Source organism: Triticum dicoccoides, chromosome 1A, assembly GCF_002162155.2.
Source record: "Triticum dicoccoides isolate Atlit2015 ecotype Zavitan chromosome 1A, WEW_v2.0, whole genome shotgun sequence".
NCBI lineage: Eukaryota > Viridiplantae > Streptophyta > Magnoliopsida > Poales > Poaceae > Triticum > Triticum dicoccoides.
In genome coordinates this window covers 454,500,014-454,505,525 of record NC_041380.1, presented here as the reverse complement: position 1 = coordinate 454,505,525, position 5,512 = coordinate 454,500,014, and the positions used below count along the sequence as shown (strand labels likewise).

The 5,512-nt window shown below is 44.8% G+C and overlaps 1 pseudogene; it reads left to right on the top strand.

Annotated features, from left to right (window-relative positions):
• Window positions 1-389: 389 nt before the first annotated feature.
• Window positions 390-5,512, top strand: part of LOC119278355 — a 6,343-nt pseudogene continuing 1,220 nt past the window's right edge.

The window sequence follows — 5,512 nt, the reverse complement described above, 5'->3', positions numbered from 1 at the left end:
AAGTTTTGTCCGGCTCCGGCGAGGAAGGGATGATGACAACATTGCGTCTTCGGCTTGCTTTAGTGTTTGTAATCGTTGCTAGGTGGTCTATAGATCTGGATGTAATTTTTTTATTTCTAGTGTTCGTTGTACTATCATGATTGAAGATGAATAGATCGAAGTTTTCTCGAAAAGAAAAGGTAAGTATTTCACATCTAGTAGTAGATGTGACATAGCAATTATGTTTCTGTTAAGGGAAACATTGGCTTCCGGACGACCGGCCGAAGCGAGGCGCCGGTCGCGAGCTGCTGCCACGCTTCTTCTTTTGGACCCACGCACCGCCCTCCTCTCCTTTATTATCCCATTTCCTTATTCATTCACAAGATCTATTCTCAACCATTCATCCTGACTACAAAGCCACAACTCTGCCCTCATTGTTGTCCTCTGCCTCCAGCGAGACACCCGTCCTCTGCCTCCGGCGAGACGACCTGGCCCTTCCGCGGCAGAACCTCACCATCTTGCAGCTCCTCCCTTCCCTCCCCATACCTTCTTCCTCCTTTCATGCCCACCTTAGACGGCCGCTAGCCCGCGCGCTGAGCTGCGACGAGTGTTTGCTGACTCGATGAGTTTCTACCGGCAGCACTCTTTTCTGGACCATTCACACTGGAGCTGCGACGGGGGAGGCGCACACCGCAGGGTGCTGCAACTAGCGATGCTTCAATCGGCTGGGAAATCTGCTACAACCGATGCAGATTTTTGCTACAACCGAGCGGCCGCGTCCACCTCCCGCCGCGCTGCTACGACGAGCGCCTCGCCTCCACCTGCCCCCGTTCTGCTCCGGTGAGTGACGCGTCTCCACCTATGCTGGAACGGCGGCTCCATCGTGCACTAGCTTATGAGATGCTGGAATCGGCCGTGGCAAGAGCTGCAGTCGATGGCATTTTTTGCTACATCTGGTTACTACTTTTGCTGGAATTAGCAACATTTTTTTGCCTTTTTGCTGGAACGACTCCCAAATTTTGCTACCATGGTTTTGTTTTTTGCTACAACCATAGCATCCCATGTCTTTTTGATTTTTTTCTAGATCCATCTTTATGCCGGAACGATTCCAAGTTTTGCTACCATGGTCTTTTATTTTTGCCACTTCCGTCTTAATTTTTGCTACCATCCCTGTTTTTGATTTTTTTTGCAGGATCCATCCTTTTGCTGGAACCACTCTAATTTTTGCTACCACGGTCTTTGAATTTCGCTATCACCGTCTTCGTCTTCATTTTTTGCTACTACCTTGTTTTTGATTTGTTTTGTTGGATCCATCTTTTTGCTGGAATCACTCCAAATTTTTGTTACCATCGTTTTGTTTTTTGCTTCCACTGTCTTTGATTTGTGCTACCACCTGTCTTTTTGATTTTTTTGCTGGATCTATAGTATTGTTGAAACCAGCTATTTATTCTATTGAAACCAGCGATTTTTTTGTTGGAACAACTTCCTTCCAGAGCGGGAGGAGCATCGGCGGTGAGGCAAGCTGGAAGGGGACTTCAATCTGTCAATGGGAGGGGCGCGGGGCACGGCCTTGCCAGTGGACACCTTTTTCTTTCTTATGGCGAAGGAAAAAATGTTGCGGGATCTAATCGAGCGACTGTGGATGTATGCATCGGGCGGCTGGAGGCCGACCGACCGAAAGTATTCGGCCGGTGTGCCGGCGCCTAGTGGTGGCCTTCTATTAATCTTGCACGGCACGTCCGCACGACGCATGGCAGGCATATCAAAATCACCTCTGGTTGTTACGCAAGTTATAAATGCGATGACTTTTTTTTCTTGAAGAAAATCCCCCCTCGTACACGGGTTCTAAAACTGCTGACGTGATTTATTCTACTCCGTAGTACTATTTGAAAATGAGTTTTTTTTCCTTTTTTATGGACTATTTGAAAAAAGTGAATTGCACAGAACATCAACTTCAGGGGCACTTATAACACTTTACCCCACCTTTTGGAGAAGTTTTCACAAAACCACAACTTTTGGGCTAACTAGTAACACACAGCCCAAATCCTCTAACTAATGCCCAGTAACACAAACGCTGTACATGTGCGCGTGCGGTGTCCTCCCGAGCGAGAGCCAAGCCGCCGCCGGCTCGCTCGTCGCTGGTAGGTCGCCGCCCCCGTCGCCCCAGCGCCCCCTCCCCCCTCTCCCCGACATCATCTCCTCCTCTGCCTCAACACAGGCTCATCTTCCCAGCGCCGTCGTCCTCTACACCCACCTAGTTCCTCGCACCTCTTCTCCTTTCTTCCTTGGACTGGGGTAGCCGTTGCGCGGCGACTCGCGGACACGCATCATGGAGTGGAGCTTCAACAATTCCGGCATTGAGTATGCACCCACTCTCCTGCTCCTCTTAGCTTTGATAAATTGGTTTGTTTTGGGGATTTTAGGGTTGGTTGTAACCAAATAAGTAGTGATTTTCAGTGATTTCTCATGACTGATGTGATTATGTTGGTAGATTTTACTAGTTTTCAGCATACGCCTAATTTGTTACAATATTGGTATTAGCTAATTGCATTTTAAATCAGGTTCGAGCTATCTAGGGTTGGAATTGAAGCAAAAAATTATGTCTTTTTTGTTGCTTTTCTTTCTCTGATATACAAGTATGTTTCATTATGCAGTGTAGATGATGAACTTTGGGTGGTTAATGTGCTGCCAATCAATGGTCTAGGGGATAATGTGCAAAGGATAATTGGACTGTCTGATATCACTTTTCTCAAGTTAGTGAGCTTGGTGTGCTCTGTTGGCTATAACAAAAAGGATACCATCTATTATCAGTGCGGAGGATTAGTTGGCATGGAGCTATTGGACAGTAATAAGAAGGTGACAACAATGGTAAATCAGTACAAGAGTGTTAAGATGTTGAATCTGTCAGTTTTGAGGAGACCCGCACCAACCCGCCGCAAGAAAAGAACGCGGAAGCAAGCATTGTTGATAGAGCAGCCAACCAAAGAGGGCATTAACGAAGTCATAGTTGAGCAAGAAAATGTGTTAGAGGAAAAAGTTGAGGCGCAGAGGAAGAAGAAGAGATGGCAGTGGCAGAGGAAAAAGAAGAGATGGCAGTGGCTGAGAATTATGATGATGAAGACTTGGAAAATCTTGCTCGATTAAAGAGACAGAAAGAAGATCCCGCGGAGCACATGGAGGGCGACACCGATATTGAGGACCTTTATCCACTACTAGATGATGCACCTGTTATTCCTATTGAAGATAGCACACTTGCTTCTTGCAATCCATCAAAGAAGAGAGCAGAAGCATGGCAGAAGAAGAAACTGAGGAAGGATGCTATTCTCGGTTCACAAGCAAAGTTGCGAGATGTAACCAACACTCAAGCATGTGAACTTTCAGATCCAGGAAGTGAGGATATTGGAATGGATATAATATCAAGTGATGATTATGGCTTTGAACCTGCAATATCCGTTGCACCAAAATGCAAGAAGAGTAGAGCACAACCACTTCCAACTAGAGTGTGGTATGATGAGGGCAGGTTCCTTGGAGGTGAACAACTCTGTTTGCATATGTGTTTTGTGAACATGCATCAATACAGAAGAGCCTTGAAGAATTATCATATACTTCAAAGTAGAGACTATATGTATCTTAGAAATGATAGAGATCGGGTCAATGTTTGTTGTGTGACTGAACTTTGCCAATTATATATGACAGCTTCAGCTATCAAGAGAGAAGAGACTGTTTGCATTAGGAAGATGGTGTTACCTCATACTTGTGGCATTACCTATGATACTTCTAGAGTGGACAGCACATGGTTGAGCAACAGGTATGAGGAGAACTTTAGAGGCGATCCAGATTGGAAGATAAGCGCGCTAATAGACACTACCAAGAGAAATCATGGTGTAGACATCACTTCCATGATGGAATATAGGGCAAGGAATAAAGCAGTGGATATTGTGTTAGGAAATCACAAACAGCAGTATGTGAGGATCAGGGACTACTTGCAGACAGTGCTTGATACCAACCCAGGCAGCCGATGCATCGTGACCACGGTTCAGCAGCCACCACCTGCAATGAATCCTATGTTTCATGGCTTATTCTTTTATGTGAATGCATCTAAGGAGGGATTTTTTCATGGATGTAGGCCATTCATTGGTCTTGATGGATGCTTTGTTAAGCTGACTATAGGAGCACAAGTGTTGGCCGCCTCTGGAAGGGATGGCAACAACAACTTGTTCCCTATTGCATTTGGAGTTGTTGGCAAAGAAGACATTCCTAATTGGTGTTGGTTCCTTGAACAACTCAAGTATGCTCTTGGTGGCGACTCAGGGCCATTTGGAAGGTGGACTATCATGTCAGATAGACAAAAGGGCCTGCTGAATGCCATAGATAAAGTATTTCCTAATTGTGATCAGAGATATTGTCTTAGGCATATTTACGCAAATTTTCAAACTGCTGGTCACAAGGGTGGTGATCTTAAAAACACATGGATAGTGCTGCATATGCTTACCAAAAGTCTGATTATGATGCTGCTATGAGTGACTTGAAGGCTGAGAGTGAAAGTGCATGGGAATGGTTGTCCAAAATTCCACCTATGCATTGGGCAAGACATGACATGGACACAAATTGCAAAACAGATTTAGTGGTGAACAACTTAAGTGAAGTATTCAACAAGTATATCCTAGAAACTAGAGACAAGCCCATTCAAACCATGATAGACAACATTAGGACAAAGCTAATGGTCAGATACAACAGCAATAGAGAGGGGCTCGTTAATTCAAATTGGGAGATCACACAAAACTATGCAGAGAAGTTGGAACTTGAGAAGACCAGGGCAAAGCATTGTAGGCCAGTATGTGCAGGTCAAGGGCTGTGGCAAGTTACTTCTGGATTGAAAACATATGTTGTTAATGTTGATGCTAATACATGTGGATGTAGAAGGTGGGACATTAATGGTGTGCTATGCAAACATGCAGTGTCATGCATTTATAAGAAAAAAGAGCATCCTGAAGATTATATGAGTGCATTCTTCAAAAGGGCTATGTACCAGGTTGCCTACAACAATATTATATACCCTGTCCCTAGCAAAGATAGTTGGGCAAAGACTGAAACACCCGATATTGACCCACCAATTTTCACTAGACATCCTAGAAGACCTAAGAAGAGCAGAAGGAAGGGAGTGCATGAGGTGCCTCAGCCGGGTTCTAGACATAGGATGACAACAACGACATGCTCGAACTGCCACAAACCTGGTCACAAGTATACCAGTTGTACCACACCACTGAGAGCGGACCTGGCGATAAGGAAAAACAAGCACAAGGTAATTCACATATTCATAAATGTAATTAGCATATGTTTCTGCTTGTTAACACAACTTTGAGTGCTTGTACTGGTTGCTCGGAGTAATAGAAGAATATTTGAAGAAGGACCAATCCATGATCAAGATGAAGAAACACCACTTCATGGTCAAGCCGAAGCATCACCTGTTCATGTTCAAGCTGAAGCAGCACCAGTTCATGTTCATGCTCAAGCTGAAGCAGATACTTCAACT